At 47.2% G+C, this 27,284-nt stretch overlaps 1 protein-coding gene across 6 annotated transcripts in view; it reads right to left on the bottom strand.

Moving 5' to 3' along the window:
* The window catches only part of KANK3 (KN motif and ankyrin repeat domains 3), a 394,677-nt gene that overhangs the window by 146,581 nt on the left and 220,812 nt on the right, over positions 1–27,284 (bottom strand). The gene's annotated exons all lie outside the window — the stretch shown is intronic.

Here is a 27,284-nt window from a genome sequence, read left to right as displayed (position 1 = left end):
GTCACTGATTTGGTCGGTTCTTAAACGCCTCAACTCAGCCTTTCATCCTTCTGAGGTTGATAAATGAGTACCAACACAGGTTGGGTGATATTGGGTGTATATTTTTTCTATATAAGGCGCATAAGCGGTATATAATAACACATCATTATCATTTGCTCATGGACGTCTGCTTGCATTCACAGTAATTTGGTAATATGGGCCTTTACACACTGATCATAACGATACATATGGCGATCCATTCTTGTATGAAATGTGCATCATATTATAGTGATAACGTAACCATATTTTTCATAGTGTACAATGCTATGTGATGCCACTTCCTGTTTTGTCAATGGTTGAAAGGTCGTGTTCCGTCGCTTCCCGCGATATCACTTCGGGGTGGGGTCAAATGACATCACTTCCTGTGATGTCATCAGGGGGTCAAGGGTCGTGTGATGTCACTTCCGCTACCCCTGGCATTTTGGTGAAATGACGTCCCTGGGCCGATGCAGTGTAGGGAATTGTCACCAGTTGCACTGTGCAGACAGCAGCCATTGAATGCCTATTGCTTGCAAGATGCATGGAAGCACCTCGCAAGTAGTTGCAAAGTAACGGCTGCCATTAGCATTAGTTGTTGTGAATTTCTGTGTCAATTTCATACATTGCAGATAAGGGGCTAACATTTGCAAAGTCGTCACAATGCTAGCTACTCAGCTGGCAAAATCGTTTCGTACATCTAGGGCACAGTGTTTTCATGGGTGCTCCTGGGCTGCGGGAATGTAGACCCCTTTAAATAATATTATCTGCTTCCTGTAGTCTTATCTAATCCCCAAAAGCGTGACTTGCCAAATGTCCTCCCAACACAGTGGTGCGTGATTTTCCCTCCCATGTGTGAGTCATGCGAGTTCCTGCCGAGTTGCACAGTTGTGGGACAGCAGGATACCGGCTGGGGACTCCAGCACAATGCCCGGCACATGCATCCTGGACAAGCATGTGCCCTGCATTGCCTTCCACAACCTTTCCATGATCTAAAGGGCTAAAATGATCCACAAGCTGCTGTCATATTTCACAAGTACATATCGAGGATTCGTTGGGCAAGCACATGTATCTCAGAGACGCAATCAGATGGTTTCTGTGGTTGAGCTTGGGCACATATATATTTGTAAGTGAAGTGTAACAAAAAAGGGGCTACCCTTGTATCACTATTTGTGATTTGTATAGCGCCTCAGGACACACTGCTCCAGGTTCAAAGCACTAAGCCAGTGGTGGCCCACATGCATTGCCGGGAAGAAGCGTGGTGCATTTGGCAGGGCACCCCACTTGGGTCTCCAATGAACCCCCCCCACAACCCCCCTTCCTGTGAAGCCATGTCCATCCACTCTTCCCCGTGGAACATGTTTCATGCACCCCACTTGGTCTCTAATGACACCCCCCATCCCCCTTCCTGCGTGATAGCCATGTCCATCCCCTCTTCCCCCTGGCACATGAGTTATGCCTCCCACTTGGTCTCTAATGACTACTCCTTTACGGGGAAGCCATGTTGATCCCCTCGTCCCCATAAAGCATGGTGCATGCACCTTGGGTCTCTAATGACACCCCCCCCCCTTCCTGTGAAGCCATGTCATCCCCTCTTCCCAATGGCACATGGCTCATGCCCCCCACTTGGATCTCGATTGGCATTTTCTCTCTCTCCTAAACACCATCCTTCCATCGCCCCATGGGAAATGAATGAATGAATGCACGTGACCCCTTATGTAGCAAATACTGTGGAGTGAACCATCTCTTCGGAACGCACTTTGCTCTCCAATGACCTTCTCGACTCGTCTTAAGTCAGCCGCATCCACCCCCTACTGACTGAAAGTCTTACCTACCTTCTGAATGACCCCCCAATCCCCCCCACTCGCCTCGTGTAGTTTGTAACTGTCCCCACTGTCTGTATAGCACTCCATTGCTTCTTGGCGCTGGGTTTTCTTTATTAAATAACCCAATTAAAACAAATAAACAGACTGGTGTAAGCGTCTGGCCAATTCACTCCTATGCCCTGTACTGACATTCTCTCATGGGGCCACGATCCCACCCACCTGCGGGGGCCCCGCGGCTGGCATAATGCTGGAGGCAGAGGGGCAGCAGGGCAGCAGGGCCATCTTGGGTACTCCGTTTCCGAGAGGGGCATGCCTCTTTGTCACGTATTACACATGTGTGTCCACCTGCAGGGGCCCCGCGGCTTGCATCATGCTGGAGGCGGGGGGTAGCAGGGCAATCTGGGGTACTCCGTTTCCGAGAGGGGCATGCCTCTTTGTCACGTATTACACGTGTGTGTCCACCTGCAGGGTCCCCGCGGCTGGCATCATGCTGGAGCCCGGGGTGGGAGAGGGGGGGGGAGAGCAGCGGAGCCATCTGGGGTACTCCGTTTCCCGATAGGGACGTGCCTCTTTGTCACGTATCCCACGTGTGGTCAGAGTTGTTCCCTGGAGTGACTGCGCGTGCGCAGCGCAGTGCAGCACTTCACATCCCCGCTCAAGGCGCGCCTGTAATCAGTGCGGGTGGAATCCGCATTGTTCGAGTGGTTTCCTTTCTGCAGAAAAAACAGGTCAGCAGTTAAGTACAAGGCTGGCAAGCGCTCCAGACATTCCTCCTCCCCACAGAAAACTAAAAGCACAGAAAGTTTCCAAGGCCTCCTTTCAAAAGTCAGGGGTGTGAACACAAGCCTTCCTTCCTTCCCTGCCTCAGGGGGCAGCAGGATGACAACCCTGGCGGAGCTCGCTGCTGAACAGCGCTGCGGGGCAAGCTTCTGCACTCTGTGCTAATATGTTCCATGCCGGGCAGGGCTGGGCAGACTTCTAAAACAATGCCATTTCCCTTGCCAAAACCAGGACTCTGTGCGCATTCGTGATTTGGTTAATTTAGCACTTTATGACTTGCAATCTAGTAATATGAATGAATGTTGTGTGTGTGAATGAGGCAGTCTGTGGGCAGGGTGGCCAACTGTCCCGGATTTCGCCGGATTGTCCCGCAATTATGGACTCTGTCCTGCAGTTTGCAGAGTGGCTGTGCAGGACGCAAGTTGTCCCGAATTGCGTTGGGACAACCTGCCTCCAGCACAGCCACTCTGCAAACTGAAGTGGCCATTTAAACAGCACGGCGCTGCCGCTGGCTGCTTTCTTTCTCTGGGCGGCTCCACATCCCTGGCTCCTTTAGAGCCTGCAGGTCGAGCTGTAAAGCTCTGACACCTGGCTTCATTCAAATGCTAATGCTTTGTTCCTGGGGTCCTGATGGTCATGTGTGCAGTTTAAAATCGTGACCATCAATCACCTCCCAAGGAAAAAAACATTTGCATTTCAATTAAGCCAGGAATTAAGAGCCATTAAAAACATTTAAATTTAAAAAAGGGCAGGCCAAACGTGAATGACCTTGTGACTTCATCAGTGCCTTGTGGGCAAGTGTCCTGCGAAAGACTATCAAAGAGTTGGCCACCCTATCTGTGGGCTCTTAGACTCAGATGCATGCATTGTACATTTATTGAGCATGCATAGAGGCTGCTCCCAAGAGGTGAAGTGGTTGGGATGTGCTCCAGGAGATGGGTTGGACAGTGGGAAAGGGGTGGGAGACTGAGGGCAGATTTGAGAAAGACATTGCTGGTGGCTGGGAGGAAGATTTGAAGGCTAGATCAAAGCAGTTCCCTTCTTAGCTCAGTACTGTGGGGGCAGAGGGGGGAGGTCCACAGAAATGGAGGCTCTCCAGAAAACCATTGCACCCAAGGTGATGCCTGTGGACTTTGGATGGCGAGCTCTAGCACTGTGGATGGCACGTGGGTGAGGCCATTATTCAGGGATTTCCCATCGTCCAATAAGATTGCTCCACTCAGTGGGTAAATCCAGGTTCCGACCACCTCACTCGCTAGATTCCTACAAGAAGGTTTGAAGTTGAACTTGATGCCCCCAAAGAAAGATGTTGGAGTATAGCGAGTGTTGGACCAGTGGAAGTGCAGGGGTGTAGGTAAGGAAGTTCTACGCGTTTTAGTGCAGCCATCTCTGGATAGCTCTGAAATAGGCAATGCAAAGTCCAACCCGCGCCAGATGCGTACATCTGGAATGCCAGATTCAGTGTGAGGCAGGTCTGTGGCTCAGTTGGCTAAAGCATCCGTTGTGAGGGTCTGTGTTTGACCTCCTAGCACAGGTCTGAATCCCGGCAGTTCCACCCAGCCCGTCAGCCTCCTGAGGTCTGTAGGATGAGTGTCATGGAGTTGGGTAACAATAAACATCTGTTATTTCAGTGCCAGAGAGATACCCTGGGAAACTCTGCAGTCCATAGTGCAAGAAGGAGTTAAGTGCAAGAAAGTGCTCACCAATTATTGTCACCAGTGGAAAATATACAAATGTATTACACACATAGCCACAATTTATACATTAATGTACTCAGAAGAAGGCCACAAATGATCACAGAATTAGCTCTGAACATTATCCTGCAAAACGGAAATATTTGGTCTTGCAAAAGGGGGGCCCCGGGGAGCATGCGGTACGCGTTGCTCCCCGGGGAGGTTTTGGGCGATGCACCCGACCAGCGAGTCAGACAGGGATGGATTGACCCCCTTAGGAGATATATACGGGTGCCGGCCAAGGTCCGGGAACTTTTGGTGGTTAACGCCATTACGTGTTGCCTGGACCTTCGCCGGCAGCCGCAACTGTGGGGGTGCCCTAGGGGGCACTCGGTGGTAGGCGGGGGTTGGGGAAGTATAGGGAGGGGGTATCCGGGTGGTAATGAAAAAAAAATAAATAAAAATATATATATATATATGTATATATATATATATACATATATATTTAAAATAAGATACATTGTATTAAGGGTGGGTTTTATATATATTTTATAAGGTGCAGGAAGTAGTTTGGGTATAACTAGGCACTTTCTCTCCCTGTCGGGTATTTTATCCTCGTTCTTATGGCTTCACAGTGCCGGTGGGGGAGAGAGCGGGCAGGGAGACCTCCCCTCTTCCTCTGATGGGTCTGGGTCGCGGTTAGGGCCTGGATGGGGGGGGTATGGGGACACTGCGGGGATGGGGCCGAACACTTTCCTACTGGGTGGGTGAAAGGGTGCTGGATCGGTGAGCCTGCGTTGGTTCTGTGGGAAGGCATACTGCGATCCCATCGCTCACCACCAGGTGGCAGTGCGGTGCGCACCCCTCACGGTTCGCCAGCTGGCAGGGAACAAGACATATGTGTGTGGTGGGGGATGGAGGTTGGTTTTAAAAAATATATATAATTTTAGGGTCAATATAATAATATAGTTAGGTTTGTGTTTATTAATATTTGGGGTCTCTGCGTTGCAGGGGTCTACCTTGCCCTTGTTAGGGGTTCCTTTCCCCCCACGTTTTTCAAGGGGTAGCAGGGGGAAGGGGAGCTCGATATGGGGGGTGTATGTGGGCGGCGTTCCCTAAGGGGCAGTTGGTGAGGGTCATCCGGAGGGTGGGGGTGTTAGATTGACCCCCACCCAAGGGTTGTTCTTAGTAAGCAGGTGGGGGGGAGGAGAGGCACAGAGGGTTTGGAGCAGCTGGTGGGCATGGCTAAGGGGCCACCAGAGAAGAGCCTTAGGGGCAAAGGGCAGTACCCCCGGAAGTGTGGCCAGAGGGGGGGCAGATAGCTAAGCTATAAGGGCAGGTGGACTAGTCAGGAGCGGGAAGGGGTTTAATGGACCCATGGGGGTGATATGTCAGGATGGGTGACGCCAACCAAGGAGGACCACAGTGTCACCTTAGGAGGTGGTGGTAGGAGGGGGTAGTAGGGCCATGGTTTGTCTATGAATGTGAAGGTAGGTGGCGAATGACATCATCCCTAGGTGCAGCAGCAGGGGGAGGGGTTAGAGCGCCCCCCCAACCATACCCTTACAACAGGAGCAGAAGGGAATAGTACGTTCCTGGGTTGGATACATTGGTGTTCGGAGATGGCCGGAACGCTGTCACCTGCACTGAAAGTGGGGAGAGATTTTGGATGGCTCACTCCCAGCGGCTAGGAAGTGGTAATGGAGTTGGCAGTGAGTGGGGAGAGAGTTGGACGGCTCCCCCCCAGCGGCAGAGCAGCACCGATGGGGTGCACGCTCCAAGCTACAGTGGTTTTGCACCACGAGGTGAGCAGGATTTGAACTGTAGGCGCATTGGTGTTGGGGAAGGGTAAGGATGGCGGTGTGAAGGTGATGTGAGAGGGGATTTGTGGTTAAAGGATACAGTAAATAAATATAATACACATTAGGAATGGAAATAAAGAGTAATTATGAAGGAAGAAGGGATATCCCAGGTTGGAACAGGATTGGGTAGATAATAATAAAAAGAAATGGCATTGGAGGACTGGAGGGCCAAAAAGGGTGTTTTGAAAGGGATGATGAGGATGGAAAGAGTAACAGTTTGTACGAGCCAGGGGGGGGGGGCAGGGGAGGAGAATAGGATAGGATAAGTCATTTATAGCGCACCCGTACACAAGTGTTATAGGAAGGACAAGATCAGGGAAGACACACAAGGGGAGGAAAAAACAACGATCTGTCTAAGCAATGAGTCAGTAAGTTAGTGCAAGAGATAAAGTGAAAGAGGGAATGAGAGGGGGAGTACAATTACGCAGTAATGCTGGGAGTAAGTGCAGCTAGGGCAACGTGGCTCGGTGTAATGTGCAAGGAGGAAGGGGACTGTTAGGTTTCCAGATACAGCCCATAGTGTGCGGTAGAAAGGGGGACAGTGCAGGGATACAGGTAGAAAAGGGGGGGTCCTGGTTTCCTGTGAGACTGTGAGGGTAGCCAGTCAGCGCTGTATACAGGCTGGTTAGCAGGGGGGAGCGGGCGAGATAGTGGAAGTGAAAAGGTAGGCTTCGGGCCGTTTCCGAACTTCAGGTGGCACAGCAAGTTTGAGGGGGCAGGGGTGTCATCCCAGAGGGCGGCAACTGCAGAGGAGAGAGCTCCACCCCCCACTCTCTGCCCGGCGACGAGTCTGACCATCAGAAATTGGCGGTGACAGAGCAGAGGGCTCAGATGGAGGGAATGTGAATATAATTTTGGTCTATTTTAAAGTGAAGATAGGCTTTTTGAGGGTGGTGAGAGAAGAGTGTATCGGTTAAAGGGAAATGGGGGTTGGCCTATTCTGGCATGGGGTATAAGACCCAGCACAGAACAAGGGCGAGGGTGGTGGTTGTATGGCCCCTCTGGGCCTTGAGATTTAGGAGCTCATTAAAACTGCAGGCTGGCATGTGCCTTTTTTACTGGCCAGTTATGGGTTGCCCAACCCGGGACAGGACTGGGAGTGGGAGGGGGGGACAGGAGGAAGTAGGGAGCCAGCAATTCTTGTGGGGGAAGGGTTGCCACAGGAGGGGTAGAGGTGACAGGGTGGAAAATGTTTCCTATATGAAGGAATAGGGGTATGGGGGAGCATTATCGGGTCAAGAGGTTGGTGTTTTGGCATAAACAGGAAACAGTAATAATTACAGGTTAACACAAATTTCTAGACTAAAGGGGGAATTCGGACAACCAAAGTTTGGAGGAATGTCAATTTTAAGGGGAACGTTTGGAGAAGGTGAAAGAGAGAGGAATGGGAGGAGATGAACATTGTGCGGGTGGAGTTATACTTGTTTAACACAGGGATGGAGAGGATGGTTTGGGGAAAATAAATAAATAATAAAAGGAGAAAAGGTAAAAGAAAGGAAGGGAAAGAAATTGAGGATTTACAAAATAAAGGAACAAATAGTGGGTTGCAAAGGGCTGTAGCCGAGGTTTTGTGCTCGGGTGAAGGAGCGGAGGAAGAGCGGCACACAAGGGCAAGGGGATAAAGTGGGCAGTGAGGTTACGTGAAGTAGCAGGGGGTGTGGTTTGAACGGCATGGACGGGGGTGCTTGGTTGGCCCCTGGTGCAGTGGGGGGAGCAGAGTTGAGATGGAACTGCATGGACGGGGGTGCGCGGACGGCCCCTGGTGCAGTGATGGGGGAACAGCATTGAAAAGGAACTGCATGGACGGGGGTACACGGACGGCACCCGGTGCAGTGGCGAAAACATCAATGATATGAAACATGGGCAAGGGGAATCATGCGGGTGCAGTGGTTAAAAGAAGGGATGTGGGTCACAAAGGGCAATGAGCAGTGGGAATTAGATGGCACGGGCAGAAGACACGTGTATGGCAACTGGGAAAGGGATGACAGCATGTGAGGGGTGCAAAAAGCAAGGGAGCAAGTTTTGACATGGGTGATCACAGGGGTACATTGACCAAATGAGGAAGGGGAGGAGTTACTGCGTGGGGGGTATTTAACTGCATGGACAGAGGGAGCAGGTACGGCCACCAGTGAAGTAGGGGAGTGATAAGGAAGGGTGCAGGGTAAGGAACTGGGAGCAATTGGGTATGGCTGTGGTGGGTACTGGGGAATACCCACACAAGGGTACGTTGGTGGGTGGATAGCCATGAGGCTGTTCAATATGGTGGCCCCATCCAAAATTAGTTTGGGTTTGGTTTACGGTTACCAGGTATCGCATGCTTTGGCAAAGGAGAGGAGAAAGTTTGCGGTTGAAGTGAGGGATTTGGGAAAGGAAAGGGTTAGTTGTGGCATTAGTTGGGGGTACTTGATTGGAGAGGATATGATGGAGAGGAGACTGGGACGATGTCCGCAAGAATACTTAATGCATTTATACCACACAGATTACGGCTTTATGGGGTAGGAAAAGTAAATAAATAAATAAATAAATAAAGAGTAAGAATAACAAGGGGAGCATCAGAGGAGTTTCTGATTTTCAGAACAAAATTGGGGGTGGCAGCAGTGGGCTGGTGGTGGCAGAGTGCGTTGAATAGATGGGCATGGGGTATAAGGTCACGTGGGGGTGTTTCAAAGAAATTGAATAAATGAGGAAATAAGTAAACAAAGAAATAATTATAAAACGTTAAAAAATATTAATGATAAATAAATAAATAAAAGAAATGGGGGGAAAACAGGAAAGATGGTCACAGGGGCCTGGTGTTGACAAGGACCTGTTAAGGCTCTGAGGATCTGTTGGCAGGGAAGAGAATATGTTAGAGAGTGCGAAAGTAGAGGAAAGTGTTTGGGTAAAAAGGGGGTTGGGTATAGCAGGCTAGGGACGAAGAATTTGGATGAGGTAGGACAAACATATTTTGGGGGCTTAGGGTCCGAAAGGGAGGGTGCATAATAAGGGTCCTGTTGCAGATTCACGATGGTTTAATTGAAGGAGGTTTTAGGGCAAGGAAGTGGTTATGAATATAATACATAATTAATGAATACACTCAATAAACAAGGAGGAAAGGAAAGCATTTGGCTGCCAGGGCAAGGGAGGGACAGTGGTGCCCTTTTTTAGGAAACAGAACATGGGGCAGACACATAAAAAATGAGAACATGTTTGTTGGTACCTGGTCAGGTGGGAGAATTGGATACTGGGGAAAGTTGTAAAGGGTCGGGTTGTGAGAGTATGAGCAGCACAGGAAAAGATACGGTGGTGAGGGATTTGCCAGAAAGGGGATATAGCGAGCAAGGAGGAGGGGAAAAGCTTCGGAAGGTATGGAATTATTGGGGTGAAAGGTAATATGAGTTTTACAGTGGCAGGCCTAGGTACGATAGAGGAGGAGTCGCAGAGTGCAGTAAGGTGGTTTGATTTCAATTACGTGTGGTGCTTAATTTGTCTTTTCTTTCACAGATGCGGCAGGAAGTGGTGTTTTGGAAGACAATTATAAGGGACCGGTCAATGTATGCAGGGGGCTGTTAATGTATGAGTATAAAGGTTTTTAGGGTAGTTGGGTATAGTATTTTCTCCCAAGAAAATGTTTTTGATGGTGGGGATTAGGACATGAGGGCTATTAGGTTTATGTTGAGAAGTAAGTTGGCTGTGGCTGTTGGAGGGAGTTCTAGTATAAATTACAGAAGGGGTTAGTTAGCTGGTGTTGATGTTTTATGAAGAGTTGCTGTCGTTAGAAGTAAGAGCATAGAAAAGCGACATAGGCATGGTGAGCAACGCGAAGGGGCAGTGTTGGAAGAAATTAATTAGGGTGAATTACAAAAGAAGGGGAAATAGAGAATGGTTCTCTCAGTTTGGGATTTTATGTCTAGGAACAAAGTTTTCATGGAATGTTTTAAAAAAATAAATAAGAGAGAAAGGGAAGGAAGGAGAAGGAACAATTAAACAATAATTAAATAGGAAGGTTATGGGGGGCGGGGCAGAAGGAACACCTCTGGGGAGGGTTTTCTGGTGCCAGAGACACAGTTGGGTAAATGATGGTTGGTTGAAGCCAAAGGATTATTATTGCGGTAAGGAGTGTGGGTAGTGCTGTTTGCACGAACAGGCTACCCTGGGGGTACGAAGAGGGGGAAGAGGTATTGAAGAAGGAGGGAGATGGCCTCGGGGAAAAGATGGGAATGAAGGTTGTTAATTGTTTATTTATTTCGTTGTTTCTGATCTGTTAGTCTGTAAGGCCAGGGAGCCAGGTTAGCATGTTTTTTGTGAGCCATGGCCTGTCACATTAAAGCAACCTTTTCCACTAATGATGAGTCTGGGTATTTTGTGCAGTCAGCCCAAAGCGGGCCCCTGGAAGCACGCGGTACGCTTTGCTCCACGGGGAGGTTTTGGGCGATGCACCCGACCAGCGAGTCGGGCGGGATGTTTTGTCCCCCTTAGGAGATATATACGGGTGCCGGCAAAGGTCCGGGAACTTTTGGCGGTTAACGCCATTTCGTGTTGCCCCGCTAAGGAACCCTGATAACTTTGGTTTGAAGGTAGGGTTTCCCTTTAGGGGTGTGCAGTTTAAGGTGAGGGGAGTAATAAGGAGAGTAGGTGGTTTCTTTTTGGTAACAGATCAGGGCAGTACAAAGAAAGTAATATTTGTACGGTGGTGTTTCTTGTTGCTGATGTGGCAGGTCAGCCCGGCTTTCATTGAAGAGGAGATTGGTGGTACGTTTGGGGAGCTGCGGACATTGGGGAGATGGGGGATAGGGGAGCAGTAGTCGGGGACATGGTTGGGTAAATGATGGTTGGTTGAAACCGAAGGATTATTATTGCGGTAAGGAGCGTGGGTAGTGCTGTTTGCACGAACAGGCTACCCCGGGGGTACAAAGAGGAGGAAGAGGCATTGAAGAAGGAGGGGCGAGGTCTCAGGGTTGGTCCGAGAGTAAGTAGGTCTGCCACACCAGAGTGTGACCAGTGATGCCAAAGTTCACATTGAGACAATTGATCAGGGTGGCGTGATTGACTGTGTCAAAGGCAGAAGAAAGGTCAAGGAGGATGAGGACAGAGTGAGAGGTGAAGTCATGGTTGGAGAGCAGATCTTCACGGGTGTTCAGGAGAGCAGTTTCTGTGACTCTGGCTGATCTGAAGCCACACTGATGGCCATGGAGATAAGCAACAGATTCAGTGCGGCGGGTGAATTGAGAGATCACCTGTTTCTCAAGGATTTTGCCCAGGAAAGTAGTGATAGAGATTGGGCGATAGTTGGCCAGACAGGAAGGATCAGCAGAAGGTTTTTTCAGGAGAGGGTGCACAAGGGAGTGCTTGAGAGGAGCAGGGGAAGATCCAGTAGCAAAGGAATGATTACAGAAATCGGCTAAGGCTGGAGCGAGGGAAGCAATGTTGTCATTAAGGGTTCTGGAGGAGCAGCAGAGCACCTGTTTGGCTAGACCAGACTTGTCTAGAAACATCATCAGGTGTTATAGTAGAGAGCGAAGAGAAAGGGAGAGAAAAGGAGAGAAGGGGGAAGGGTGGCCAGAGGGGGCTTCAGAGAGGTAGAGGAGGAGATATGAGGGATATGAGGGATATGAGGGAAGGGGGAAAGCGTGGACAGGATGTCCTGAGTTTTAGAAGTGAAATGAGAAGCCAGGGCTGTACAGAGGGACTTGGAAGGTACATGAGAGGTAGGGACTGCAGTCAGACTGGCCAGCTCCTTGCAGATTTATCAAAGTTCAGCCATGCTGTTATAGGCCACAGAGAAGTGGGCTTGAAAATGGACCCTCTTCTTGGAGAAGACGGAGAGTCTGTATTGCCTTTGGAGCAGGCAGCAGGAAAGTCTGTCAGAGGATGTGCTCGAAGCCCTCCACTTCCGCTCGGCCACTCTGCACTTCAGAGCAGCCAGGTTGGAGTCACACCAAGAGTTGCACTTTTAGGCAGGCTTCAGGCAAATCCTCATGACAGGGGCAAGGATATCAAGAGCATTTGAGATAGAGAGATGAAGGTTGGAGAGTGCGGTGTCAGAGTGGGAGTCAGACCAAGAAGGAAGGTGTAAGTGCTGAGGTAGGTTTTGCCAGGGGGACAGATAGTTTCAGGGGAGAGTAAAGCAGAATGTGGTCAGTCCAAGGTGTGTCTGGCTGAGTGTGTCGGACCAGAGTGAAGAATAGAGAGGGAGAGAGAGTTGCAGAGGTTGCAGAAAAGCCAGAAACGGAGTCAAAGGAGTCCAAGTGGATGTTAAAATCCCCAAGGAATAGAAGCTTAGAGGTAGATGAAAGGAGAGACGAGGAGAGGTCATCCCATTCAGAGAGGAAGAGGGCAACCTGGCCAGGTGGCCTGGAGATAGGGCCAGAGTCAGAGAGAGGCCAGAAGAGATAGAGAGCCTGCAGACCAGGCATTCAAATGAGGAGTATGCCTGGGTGGGAATGATAGCGGCAGGGACACACACAGGAAAGATCAGGGTACTCTATCGCTGGGACGGTTGGTCCTGGGTTCGGAGAGAATCTTGAAGCGCTTAGGGAGGAGAGTGTCAAAATGTGTAACACAGTTTGCCATGAACCAAGTCTCAGTGAGAGCGAGGATATCCTGGTCAAGGCACCATGAGGCGTGGCTTTGCCAGACTTTGCGCTCACACCTACTTTGCTATTCATGTTTGCTTAGATACCTGAAGTAGCCCACCATAACATGAGGCATGGCTTTGCCAGACTGTGGGCTCATACCTATTTTGCTATTCATGTTTGCTTAGATACCTGAAGAAACCCACCATAACATGAGGCATGGCTTTGCCAGACTGTGGGCTCATACCTATTTTGCTATTCATGTTTGCTTAGATACCTGAAGTAGCCCACCATAACATGAGGCATGGCTTTGCCAGACTGTGGGCTCATACCTATTTTGCTATTCATGTTTGCTTAGATACCTGAAGAAACCCACCATAACATGAGGCATGGCTTTGCCAGACTGTGGGCTCATACCTATTTTGCTATTCATGTTTGCTTAGATACCTGAAGTAGCCCACCGTAACATGAGGCGTGGCTTGCAAGATTGTGCGCTCGCACTTACTTTGCCATTCATGTTTGCATAAATACCTGAAGTTTAGTTTAGTTTATTTATTTATAGAGCGCACCAAGCCCTTAAGTAGCCCCCCGTACCATGAGGTGTGCCTTTGCCAGACTGTGGCTTCACACCTACTTTGCCTTTCATGTTTGCATACATACATGAAGTGGCGCTCACACCTATTTTGCCATTCATGTTTGCTTACATACCTGAAGTAGCCCCCCAGTACCATGAGGCAGGACCTCACTGGGGTGTGTTATTAAGTAACACCCTATGTTTGTCACCCTTAGTGGTTTCACATTTGGTGGACTATGCTATTTGCACCTACTGTATGTAGGTATTCACTGCTATCTACAGTCTTTGACTGTCAACTCTTACAATTCATGTACAAGCGCAGTGATACCTCCGGGTCTGAGCGCTATACAAAAGTAAAATAAAAAAAAGGTCTTAGAGGTGGTGGCAGATGTCAGAGGAGTGTTTGACAGCAGAGCGAGAGTTGAGAGTATCTACGTGGGCCAGGTTTCCACTTTTGAAAGACTTCCAGGGTGGGGTACAGGAGAGAGGTGCACCAAGTTGAAGAGGCAGAGGGGCCCAAGAGGGGGCAGAGGTAGAAGGTGGGTGCAGATAGCCCAGCCCAGAGAGGTGGAAGAGGGGGGCACCAGAGAGGAGGCAACGGAGGAGGATGTGAGTGGCAGAGCAGCCAGAGAGGTGGTAGAGGTAGCACAAGGTGACAAAGGGCCCAGAGAGAAGGTAGAGGGGAGAGCCACAGAGGAGGCAGCGGAAGTGGAAGTGGCACAGGAGCCAGAGAGGTAGCTGAGGTAGGTGGCTGAAGGACCAGAGATGTGGTAGATAGAGTAGCAGGAGAAGGAAGGAAGTTGATAAGATGTGGGGGTGCTCATCAAGGAGGAGAAGGATGGGCTGAGTGCCCTGGACCATGACTGTCCCATTTAGATAGACATTAATGAAGGTTTACGAGGACAAGAAGGAGGCCAAGAGGACCTTCCATCTTGTGCAACCATTAACGGGAGATGAGGAGGAAGGAGAGAGAACAGCAACCATATGTAGGGTCCATAAGTTAGGAGAGGGAACGACAAAGAGGATGTCGGTGAGAGTCTCTCTGGAGGAAGCTCTGATGTAGCTATCAGCGATATCACCTTTAACAAACCAACAATCGGGACGTGGGTAACATTTTACTTGGTATTGATGCAAAACACCTGTCTATGACTATCATGATGAAAATATGTAAGGCAGCAATTCCAAATTGAATAACATAAATTAAAAAAAAGAAATTTAGAGCATCCATACTCTTCTGAGCAGAGGCGTTGCTGGGGGGGGGGGGTGAGGGGGTTATAGCCCCGGATCTTTTGGTTGTAGCCCAGATAGAAGCTCAGGTGCTACAACCAAAATGCTAACTAGCTCCGAGTCCCGTCAGTCTCGACATTAGCTTAGCCCCTGATCTTTTCCAGACCTGGCAACACCCCTTCTTCTGAGTGGCCTTGTTTTTCCACTTGTGCGCTGGCGCACCCTGATCTAGAAGTGTTCTAACATTTAAATATCTGACCCGGTGTCCCGACAATTTTCAGTGATTAAAATATACGTCCAAGTTTTGAAAGGGAGGAGCAGATGGCGGCCAACCTAGATTTAAACATGTTAAACACTTCCACTGGTCCCTCTCAGTCAACATCGATGATCATCAGCAACACTTAAGCAAGCTTGCTTTAAGAGGGGCGCTGTTAAGAATTCTTCATGTTTTGAAAGACTTTCTTTAGAAAGTCTGCAGTTGGTTCATTCACTTCTAGTCGACCTGAATTTCACCAGTTATTTTTTGTTATGGGGGACCATGCATGTCCCCCCCCCCCGGCCAACTCCACATCCACACACCAAACTCCTTCCCTGTACCATCTCATACACATCTATCTATATATAGGACACCGCCCTGGCGTTCTGTTTTGTTTGCTGTGTGTTTTTTGCCTACTATTTTTAACCATCTATTAAACTCGTTTTTCTGTTACTTGGATTCGAGTTTGCTACTTTGTTTACTGGGACCTGCAGACCTCATGCTTGGAGTGTGGTTTTTTCCTTCCTCCATGTCTTAACGATATATATATATATATATATATATATATATATATATATATATATATATATATATATATATATATATATATATATATATATATATATGGTCATTTCAAATAAAAGTGCACCACCAAACTGTATTTCTTAAAAAGAAACTCTTTTAAGGCACTGGATACCCTTGTTAAGATAACAACTGAATGTTGCCTACTTGCATCATACCCAAAGTGCTTTGCTATGCAGGAAACAGGAAAGAAATAAAAGCCCACAAAAAATCGAGATGGAGAAACCCCCTTAGTATTCCTTCCCTCCGCTCTGCTCCATCTAATTCACACCGTTCCCAAGCCTGAAACTTCAAAAGCCCTTTAGCAGGGTAGTCCTTCTGTTTAGGGTGTGCCACTTTGAAGCTTGTTTCCCAAGGCTCCCCCTGCCGAGAGCTTCCTGAGCTAGAGAGAGGAGTTACCTAACCTCACAAAGGATCATACAGAGACAACTCCAGCTGTTTATTGTCCTAATAGGCAAAGCCTGTCTCCGGCTGGCTTGGGCTCACAGTGTTGACATGTGTATGCTATAAATCAGATGTGGCTTTAATAATGTGGTTATCTACCAGCCACCATACCAAAACACAGGTATGTTTGTTTGTTTGTTTATTCATTTGTTAAGCGCACCAGACTCGTAAGTAAAAGGGCGCAATGACAAGGAAATGCAAGGCTTACATGATTACACAGGTTACAGACAGGATATATACAATATGAACAATAGGACTGTGGCTAGTTTGCATGAATGCGGGAAATATACAATATGAACAATAGGGCTGTGGCAGTATAGTATGATTACAGGATATATACAATATGAACAATAGGGCTGGATCAAAGGTGCGTGCACAAGGATATAAAACTTATATGAGTACACATGCATGGGCAGCAGTATTTACATAAAGAGAGAGTATAGCAAGGTATACTGTTTCTTGATTGCGGGATAGTGTCCTCAGGGAAGGGTGAAGGGTAACTAAGGATTGGTGGCAGTGATATGCTTTATTAAGTTTTTCCTGAAGAGTGGATATGGTTGGTCAGCTCTTAAATCCTGGGGCAGTGAGTTCCAGCTTCTGGCTGCCTTAACAGTGAAGCTGTTGCCCCCGATGGTAGTCAGTTTGTATTTGGGGATATTTAGGCAGTTAGTGTTCCCCATTCTAGTGGGTCTGAGAGAAGTTCTTCTCTGAAGTTTGTCTATGAGGTAACTGGGGGCCGCGTTGTTCAAAGCTTTGTGTGTCAGAGAGAGTGTTTTTAGAAGTATTTTATTGGATGTGGAGAGCCATTTGTGTTGATGTCTCAAGGCAGAGATGTGGGTTTTCTTATTTATGCCAAGGGCTGCTCTTAAGGCATTATTCTGTAGCGTTTGGAGTTTATTAGTGGTGGATTTGTTAGCCCCAATGTAAAGGGCATTGCAATAGTCGATTCTAGAGAGTATAAGAGCTCTAGCCAGGATCAGACAGCTATAGTCAGAGAGGAATGGTTTACCAGCTCTAAGAAGTTTGCATGTGTAAGCCGTAGACGAGGTAAGGGATTTGACATGTTTGTCAAAGGATAGTGTGGAGTCCAAGTAGAATCCCAGGGTTTTTACTTCCTTGGAGACTTTAATGGTGTTGCCGTCAATATTGAAGGAAGAGTAATCTTGACCTAGTTTTTCAATATTGGCCTGCGAACCCAATATTATTAGTTCAGTCTTATCATCGTTCAAGCATAGGCCGTGTGTGGCCATCCATGCTTGGATGATAAGGTAAATTTTGTTCACTAGGCCCGTGTCCGCACTGTAATCCCCAGAAAGTGGTAGGAGAATCTGAGTATCATCTGCATAGTTAGTGTAGGTGACACCCAGCTGGTCCAGATCGTCGAACAATGGCTTAGTGAAGATGTTATATAGGGTGGGCGAGACGCAGGATCCTTGCGGAACGCCGCATAGGATGGGTGTAGGCTCGGCAGATGCTGAGGAGGAGAAGACTCTCATGGTCCTCTCACTCAGGAAGGACTCGATCCACTTGATAGCGTCCGTGGAGAAGTGAGCTGCAGAGTCAAGGTGCCGACATAAGACCTTGTGGTTGACCAGGTCGAAAGCAGCGGAGAGGTCGAGTAGGAGCAGGAGTACCGTCCTTCCTTTGTCTCTCAGTTCGTCTATCTGGGACTTAAGGTCGATTAAGGCAGTCTCAGTTCCGTGCATTGGACGGAAGCCGGATTGTCTGTTGCCCAGGAGTTTGTGCAGTTCTAAATGCTTCTGTATTTGAGTGTAGGCGGCTTTATCCAGTATTTTTAGTAAAAATGGGACCGTGGTAATAGGTCGATAGTTAGTGGGAATGAGGGGATCAAGTGTATGTTTCTTGAGGAGTGGTAGCACCCAGGATTGCTTGAGGTTGGCAGGTATAGTACCTGTAGCAAAAGAGGCATTTATCAGTTTGGTTATAAATGGGGAGAGTTCTCTAGCAGCGTCTTTTATTAGCTGTGCAGGGCAGATGTCCCCTTTACAGTTTGAGGGTTTTAAGGATAGGATGATTTTTTCTACCTCTAGGATGGACATTTTTGAGAAGTGTAATGTGGCATTGTGTGCCGGTGGTGGCTCATTGGGCTGGAGAATGTTAGGCAGGTGCTGTAAGTTTAGAGCCTTCTTTTTTAATTGGATTTTGTTCTGAAGTGTATCGATTTTATGCTCTAAGGCTTGTTGTATGTCAGTACACCAGGATTTGTCCTTGGTGCAGACGTCCGGGGTAGCAATAGGGGACTCTAGTTCTTTGAGTATGCAGAAGAGTTCCTTCATGCTTGAGTTGGAGCTAGCAATGCGTTGGTCATATGAGTTACGTTTTGCTTGGCAGATTTCCTTTTTGTAGAGCGAGGAGAGTACAGTTAATTTGGCTTTATTCTCGCTAGATGGGCATCGTCTCCAGTTTGTTTCACTTTTGTTCTTTAGGGTGCGAAGGTCTTTGAGTTGTGGGGTGAACCATTTGTTTAGGTGGGCTATGGGTTTGCTCGGTCTGAGTTTGATAGGAGCAATTTTATCCAGAGTGGTAAGCATAATATTGTTGAATTCCTGAACTAGGCCGCTGGGGTCGAGATTATCAGACAGTGTATTGAGAGTAGGCAATATGGCGGGGATGATTTTTTCTACCGTAATACTTTTATTACTTCTGGTTAGGCATGGTGGCGCTCGTGGTCGGACCAGTGGAGTGGGTCTGACAGTGGATAAGAGAAAGGAGATCAAAGAATGATCTGTCCATGCTAAAGGCAGGATGGATGTGATAGTGGCAGAGCAGTTGAGGTCGGCTACCCAGTCCAGTATTCTCCCTTTTATGTGGGTGGGTGTAGAGACTTTTTGAGTAAGTCCTAGTGCTTTGATCGTATTGGCTATTTCTGTGGCATTTTTGTCTGTTTGGTCGTTGAATCCTAAGTTGAAATCGCCTAATATAAGTAGTTGGGTGGAGGGTTTCAGGTTGTTCATGATTATATTATGCAAGTCTTCCTCGAAGGTACCAAGAGGGCCAGGTGGTCTGTATATGAGGTGTATGTTAATGGATTGTGACTCATTAATCTGCATTTTGGCGGTGAGGGATTCGCATGATTGTAGAGATTGGGTGGGGGCTAGTCTGAGACCAAGAGCCGTTTTAGAGATGATAGCGATGCCGCCTCCTCGTGTATTATCACGGTCTTGTCTGAGAATGGTATAGTCGTCTGGGACAGCTAACATGAGGGTAGGTCCTGCTGCAGTATGGAGCCACGTTTCCGTGATTGCGAGAAAATCCAGGTTCCCTTCTGTGATTAAGTCGGCAATATCCGTAGCGTGAGCGACTAGTGATCTAACATTAAGGAGCGCTCCCTTGAGAGGGGGGTCCATTTCTTGCCCTGCCACCAGGTGATAGTTTTTCATAAATATTATAGTTGTGGAACAGAGGTGCAGATTTGCACTTCTGTCAGCAGTGTCTTTGCTGTCACAGCAGCTGCCAAACATGGCACCTGCGACCTCTTAGCCTACTCTGTGCCACAGAATATGAAGAGCTGCAGATTGTGGAGGCTGATGCACCAGGGTATAGGTTTACACTATGCTTTTGGTGTGGAGCTTTCTGAAAGTGAGGTCTGTTTTAGCAGACAGCTATTTCTGAGATCTACATCATTTTATTATTAAAAATCCACCCTTGCATCCAGGCAGAAACTATACTCGCTTCGACACAAAAAAATGGAACTAACAGGGTTGGAAACAGTGTACCCAGAATCTGGACGCCCCTATTGGAACTGCCCAATGCATGTGCTTCTTCTACCTTGCTCAAATGAATGTTTTGTTTGCCAGACATTTTTAGTGTGTCAGAATGTTAGCAAATAAAGTGAAAGCCTTTTATCTTCACCAACATGCCTTTATGACACTTAGTAAAATATTACGCTTATGATGAAATCACAAGAGACTACTTATTTCCCTCTCCCACTGGCTCTCCATATGAGAACAAAGAATTACTTAGAATCTCAAGCAGGCGCACTGGGCATGGCATTTTGAAGGACGCACTTCTCATAGCTCACATAGTTTGTGGCAGTCCACACCTATGGGATTGAGAGTGGGGTAAAAAACAGGAAGTATACCACAATCCAAGGCAAGCCAGTGCCCACACAGACCAACCCAAGCCCCCCTCCTATCAGGGGGGGGGGGGGCATTTATTTATTTATTTCATTTGTTGTACGCGCCAAGGACCCGGAGGTATCAAAGCGCTAAATTACAGACATAGTTACAGTACGGTACAGAATTTAGGTTCACAATAGTTACATGTTAATCATGAATACTTGTTAAAGAGTGAGGTTTTGACTTCTTTGCAGAATAGATCGCAACAATCAATTTTTCTGATCCTGATCAATTCCACATGTCTCAACCTGCAGCCACATATTTGAACTCTAGCGTGAATGACACAACCCTGTATTCTTCCGAGGTCAACAAATCAAGTATCATGAAAAAGTGGGTAATATGCCTGTCATAACCACACTTAAAAGTGGGAGGAACCCGCCATGAATTGCTATATGAAACATGATCTTTAGTGCTAGTTCTACCAAAGTCTCACAGAAATTGATAAACATTGGAATACATCTAACTGAAATTGATTCTGGCCTAGGTTCAATTGTTTGTGCTTGATTCATCAAAAATCAGGAATTCTTTTGTCAGACAATACAGGTCTTTCCCCCTCTACTAGTCCTTTAAGTTAGGCACACTAGACCTAGTCACCTAAAAGCAATGAAGGAGACTCGGTATTCAACAACCCCATAAACAAAATGACAGCGACTAATATGGCACGACTCCAAGCCACAAATATATTCACACCCTGCTTTTTTAATTACTCTGGAAAGCATACTACACAGGAAAACACAACGAGAGCTCATATGGCATTTAGTATATTTTCAAGCAATAAAAGGAACGGAATCGCAAAATCATTTTTTGTATCACATAACCAATTCATTTTTTTATTCAAAAATATTGTTTGCATGTGCATTGAATAAAAAGCATTAAATGACAGTTAAAGTACAAACATGAAAAATCACTACATATCCAAATTAAAGCATGGACCATATGCCCGACCACCAATCATAGATAAACACCCATACAACCCTGTCCTAACAACATTCACTCCTCAGCAAAAAGTGCATCAATGATAAAGTGCTATGCAATCTAAAACCAAACTCTGTTAATAGATTCAAGCCGACGCCACCTTTCTATGCGCCCCTACTCTGTAACACGTGGCAGTACAGTGAATTAACACCTATGCAATGAGAAAGGTTTAAAGTGCATTTATTGTAGCAGTCACTTTTATTGCACCCACTTGTTGATGCAAACTCGGGTTTCGTCCACAGGTATAGCTATTTTCAACACACCTGATGTGATATGATATGGCATTTATAACGCGCCTATACACAGGTGTTTCAAGGCGCGACGGAGCAGGGAGGGGAAAAAAGGGAGGACAAACAACGATCCTACTAGGCCAGGTGTCATTCAGATCGTGCAAGTGCGTGGGAAGGGGGAGGGACAGTGCAGTGCATGGGAATAGATAATAACAATAAGTAAAGTAACAGCCAGCAGGTGGCAAGTGCATGGGTAAGTGCAGACATCAGGTGTCAAAGGCTGATAGGGAGACTGTAGGGAGACAGAAACAGGGCTTCTTCTTCAGGGCACAGGGTAGAACAAACTTAGCTGTGATCGGAACACGAACATCTCTTTAGTTTGCACATGTACTGCAAAAACAACTGAACTGAGTTGGTAGGTGGCATTTCACCAGAGGTTGGGCTAGCAAGCTTGCCTGGGTCGTGGGCTTTCTTGGTGCGTGTGTCTTCTCAAAGTAGTTGTACGATGGTGATACACTGGGCAATCAAACACACGTCTCTGCGCTGAAACTTTACTGTGTAATTATAGAGCACACAACGTTCACAGTGCCTCTCTTGAGCCTCAAAGAAGTGAGAGGAACCCTGCTAAGCAGCTGAAGATCAGTGAAAGACCTATTTCATGGGCCGGTCATTGGTTGCCTCAACCTGCGTAAGTGGTCACGTTGTCGCCTTAAAAGCCACCAGGAAACATAGTTGGAATGTCACACAAAGCATACCAAGCAGAGCAGGCTTTAGTGTCAGACAACACTGCTCTCCACCTGAAATCAAAAAGAAAACACTACTGCAGGACACTCAGGACAACGGACTATGGAACTCAATCATGCAAAGTTTGATCACCACCCTTCCACTATTATAGAAAAAATAAAAACTTTGCTCTTCATCAAAGCATTCAAGATGGGCCAAAATACTCATCAAAATCAATCCCTTTAACCCATGAAACCCCTCCCCAAAAGACACTATGCCTATGTAACATGCCCCGGTGTGTTTGCTATGATGTTCCAGCTATCAATAAGTTAATGTATTAATGTTGGCAGCTAAAACTGGTACAGGCCGGCAAGCCAGAGTTTGTAAAGAATACCTTGAACAAGTTTGCTCAGCTGGCATGACCTGCCACCATTAGTGTCATCTCTAGCGGCATCCTTGATGGAGGACAGAAATGTGGCTGGGGATTTAGGGGTTATAGGACTGCTGTTTTTTAAGTGGTTAAGCGCTTTGGTGTCGGCACCGAAGAGCAGATGGTTCAGAAGTATGGGTGTGTACTAGAAAGGTGAATCATTGCACACCTCAATGTGGAGAAATGCAGGCAGGCAGTGTTGAAATGCCTTGTCATTGTGGAGCAGAGCATGGGATGAGTACCATAGCATTTCCAATTTGAAGACCCTCTGGTTTCCCTTTTGTATATAACGAGGCATAGAGGTAGAAAAGTGGAGCGGGCGGTGGAAAAGGCAAGTATCCAAGAAAGAAGCAACACACTACTGTGCAGGTCTGCATGCTCCTCCAGAGTAATCCCAATCTCAGAATGCTGTACCTCGGTGGATTCATCTCCAGCATTAACCTAGGCATCACTAATTATTGTTTATGCATGAGATGCTTTGTATTGCCTTTTGCAGCCTTCACACCAAATCTTCAGTGAGAGGTGTGCTTTAACCCTAGCAACTTGAATGAATTTCTTTCAATGAAATTATGCGATTTTTAATTGTAAACCAAAGTATTTAATTATGTTTCCAGAACAAATTACTACATGTGCCACAAGTAATTAAGTGAACATTTCACCATTGTTTAACAAATGGAAACTATTCTTCCTTGAAGAATACCCTTGTTTGGCAATGAGCATTGTATAACATGCATAGGGAATGGAAAAACACTTTCTATAAAAAGTGAACTCCTGATGAATGTCTGCATTGATATCATATGAAACAGAAACATGTTGGGTGATGAAAGGTGGGCAGGTTTTGCCATTGTGCTCTAGCACAGATGTATGATGCTGGTGAACTCGAGTTACCTATGAATGAGATAGGTGGTTTGAGCACAAAAAAGAGCATGTATTAGGGACTCTGCGCAGGGTGAGGGGACATAATGAGGGTTATATATTGGATGGTTGTGATTGCTGCACGAATGCACTCAATGCATATACTAATTTTGTCATTAATCCTGGAAAATAGGTCATCACGTTTTGTAGCAATATAATTGTGGAAGTTCCAGGATACTCCTAATTGCCCTTCAACAATTCACCAGAACCTGCAATTTATCTTTTCAGCTACTTGGAATGTTTCAATGCAGTATTAATGGATGACTATCGGCAAATAAGGTCTGCATCCTAAGGATTCTGATTGGCGGCTACAAATGATCCGGATGCCAATGTCCCATATATATTTGTCTTGATGTACGTTGTACTTGCCTCTTTTACACGGTGTGCTGTTTTTGCTAGGATACGAAAATGCCCGTGTATAAAGAGACCATATTGCGGAAGTAGCCACCTCGGCGCCGACGACATCACGGCTCTGGAGAACTGGATCCCACCGTTAACTGCATCTTGAGGCAGCCCGGTTGGTAGGAGCATGCGTACAAATGTGTTTACTCAACATTCTGCTCTAAATATGTCTTCGGAATGGTACATCGATGTTCAGTGGAGTGTGTGGGTAGTGAGAAATTATACAGCGCGGAAGCCTGAACGGCTGCCTTTGGAAAAAAAACAGCTGTTCCGGGCAAAATAGAACCAGCGAACATAGTGGCGGTCGGTGCAGTGGGAGCATTTGAAATGCGAAATGGTGGGTCAGATTCATAATAGCAGCATAAACATTTCAATGCGATTGACTATAACTCTCTCAAAGCTGACAAGCAGCCACAATTCATGTGTGCCACTTACGGTCAAAACAGTCATGCTTTTAGAATCAACAGCATGTTGCAGTCTGGGAGTTGTAGTGCCAGATTTCCATTATTAGTATAGACCTACAAGACTTGACATGCAAAGCGATGCTGGCTAGAAAAGCAAGACTGGCTGACTGGTATTACACATGTCCTGGGGCCTCTTAGTAGCTATGCATTCTGATAATTACTACAGTCAAGACCAAATAACGTTTAGCCTCCTCATATGTTTTAGCTAACACAGCTTTCCTTCTAATGGAAATAGTGCTATCATACACATCTCTAAACTAGACAAACTAGCTAAAAAGACAGGCCTGGCTGAAGTGCTCACATATGAACTGGCCAATAACCACTAATTAATTAATGTACTACTGGGGTCCGAATACAGAGAACAAAAGACAGACTTTTCAGAATCCAGCTCGTGACGGCCATCCCTGCAAGGCTGGTCTTTTGTTCCTGCCCCCTTCTCCTGGGCCTTTTTGGCGCTGTGCACACGTACTACTCCTCTGTTGCATGGTGTGGACACCCGCCCCCCCTCCGATTTGCTCCACTTAACATGTTGCGGCTCCTCCTTTCTTCTTCAGTGCTCAACAGGCCGCATTCACGGAAGCCCAACGTACTGCACATCGCTCTACTCTACTGTATGCAACCTTGTGTGCATTGCATAGGCGTCGCTGAGGGGGAAGGGGGGGCAGGAGGGATTATAGCCACGGGTCTTTTGGTTGTAGCCCCGGATAGAAGCTCAGGGGCTGCAACCAAAAGGCTATAGCTAGCCCCAAATCCCGCCAGTCCCGACATCAGCTTAGCCCCTTTGCTTTTCCAGACCTTCCGTAAATGCAACCTGTAGACCCCGCAAAGTAATTAACAGTGGAACTTGCAGTGATTTAAGGAAAGACACCTCTAAAGGTGTCTGAATGTAAATAAACATATCTGTACCAAAACTGACTAGCGCTTTGAAGCTGGCTTTCTGTAGCTTGTTTGCCACTCACGAAAGCCAAACTGATTTTGTTCAAGCTTACTTTCATCTCCCACTGGAATGGGTTATTTATTATTAAAATAGCCGTTTGCAGCTGCATATTATTGTGTCATACAGATATAGTTATAAACATGAACTGCTAAATATAACACATTTCGACATTTCGTTCAAATGTACATTCATGTCTTCATTGACAAGTTCATAAATCCAGCAACCATTACCAAGTGACTCACTCATATGGGACTGGATCTACTAAACCCTCTTACGCCATTTCAAGTCCTCGCGCTTCCACATGCTAAGTCCACACCTTGCCTGCCCCTTTCTGGAGTTCGCCGGGACTTCAACAGTCCTTCCTTTGCTGTTCTACCTCTCCTTGGGCCCACCCCACCCCCCCCTCCTGCTAAACCTTTCAGCCACTCTGGTGACCCCAAGATTATCCTTAAACTTCTCAACCCTCTTGAGTCAGATGCCAGCAATCTTGGCGGATGCTTACTTGAAATTGACTTCTGGATCACCCTGAACCATCTGTTGTGTTTTGTTATGTTATGTGGAATTCATAAAGCATGCTTCTGAACTGCTTAGGAATACCAATGATCGCTGATGTACACGATTGTATTATGGATGTCATGGTGCAGGTCTGTGCAGTCCGTGAAGGGTCAGTTCATCAGTGAGTCGGCTACTAGTGGGCTTTCCCCATCTCTTACCCATGCAGGGTTGTTGAGTTGAGGTCTGTGTGTTTGATTCTTGCTCCGTATGGTCAAGAATGGGGTCTGCACATAAAGGCGTCCCCCATCGCTTACATGTTGGAACGCACTGGTATGGGTTTATGGGGCCATTGAGTTGAACGTTCCTGGCAAGTGATTTGAGACCTATAGGTCATTCCAAATTCCTACCAGTCTAGGGTTGGTGAGGTGGTGTATGCAGGTCTGCGTGATTCCAGTCCAGCAAGTTCAGGCAGTGGAGTTGACTACCTAGAGCATAGAGGCCCTTTGCACCTCCTACCAGAAGCAATATCAATGCAATCAGTAATATGACGGGTCCTGGCAAGCGGACTGGTTACCTGCACTGCCTCCCCTTTCTTACCCGCCCACATTAGCTGATGTGAGATATGAGCATCTGTGTGATTCCTATTTGGTGCAGTCTGGCAGGGGTTGTGTACCAATAGGCCGCTGCACCTCCTCCCTGTAGGAATAGGTCACAGATTCCATAGGGGTGCCCAGATCATGTGTGGCAGTGGGCATTTACTATTCATGAGATGAACTACATGTGAATGTTAGTGAGGTCAGGGCAGGAGTAGTAGCAGCCTTCCAACCATTTGAAACAACCTTCATGGACAGTGTGGTCCTGGTCCGGTCAAACCACACTATCACAATGTACCACGTGCACAGGGAAGAACAAGATTCCACAGTGAAATGGGTCTTCCCAGAAGGAGTGAACAATACGTTTTCTTTCACTAGAAGAACATCAGCAACATGCCATTTGAGTACGATCTTAATTAGGTCATGGAAGCACCATTGGAACTGAAATTATGCATCTGCCACTGATACCATAACTTCTGCTTGCACCACCTTGAAATCAATTCTTTATTTTTTATTTATTTATTGAGCATTCGTACGGTGCTCATGCAGCAGAAAGTGATTCCAGGTGCCACAATCAAAAGAGGGTGGGGGGTACAGAGGGGAAACTAACAATAACAGTCCTACTAGGCCTTGTGACTTCAGATTGTGCAAGTGCAGTAACTGGAAGTGCAGGGTGGGGGGTCTGATCGTGACGCGGGAAGGGGTAAGGAGAGGCGGTGATGGAGAAGTGCAGGAGGGAGGGGGCCCAACGGACTGGGCAAGTAGTAAGGGGGCCCATGGGGGCAAGTGCCTGGGGAAAAGAGAACGGGGGGGTCGCTAGTGCAGGGATGGGGGTGGACCGGCCCCAAGGCAAGTCAGGGGTAGGGTGCCAATAGGCAAGTGCTTGTAAGAGTGTGGGGGAAGACTAGTTGAGAGAGGTCGGGCCCTGGTAAGGTTTATAAGAGATGCAGGCCACCAGTCGCAGCGTCAGGTGGAGGGCATCAAGGGAGGGGGAGAGGGAAGGAGGAGGAGAAAAGGAAGGCCTTGAGGAGCTTCTGGATCTTAAGGAGATCGGGCTGAAGTCGGAGATGGGGAAGGAGGTCATTCCAAATGGCGGCTCCAGATCTACCCCAGACTCTGATTGGAGGAGAGTCTGACCTACAGAGAGTTGGAGCTAGAGGACCGAAGTACTCTAGCAGAGAAGTATTT

This window comes from Ambystoma mexicanum, chromosome 1p (genome assembly GCF_040938575.1).
Source record: "Ambystoma mexicanum isolate Mex_15411 chromosome 1p, UKY_AmexF1_1, whole genome shotgun sequence".
Lineage (NCBI taxonomy): Eukaryota > Metazoa > Chordata > Amphibia > Caudata > Ambystomatidae > Ambystoma > Ambystoma mexicanum.
Note: the sequence above shows the minus strand (reverse complement) of the source record. Positions and strands in the feature narration are given on the sequence as shown.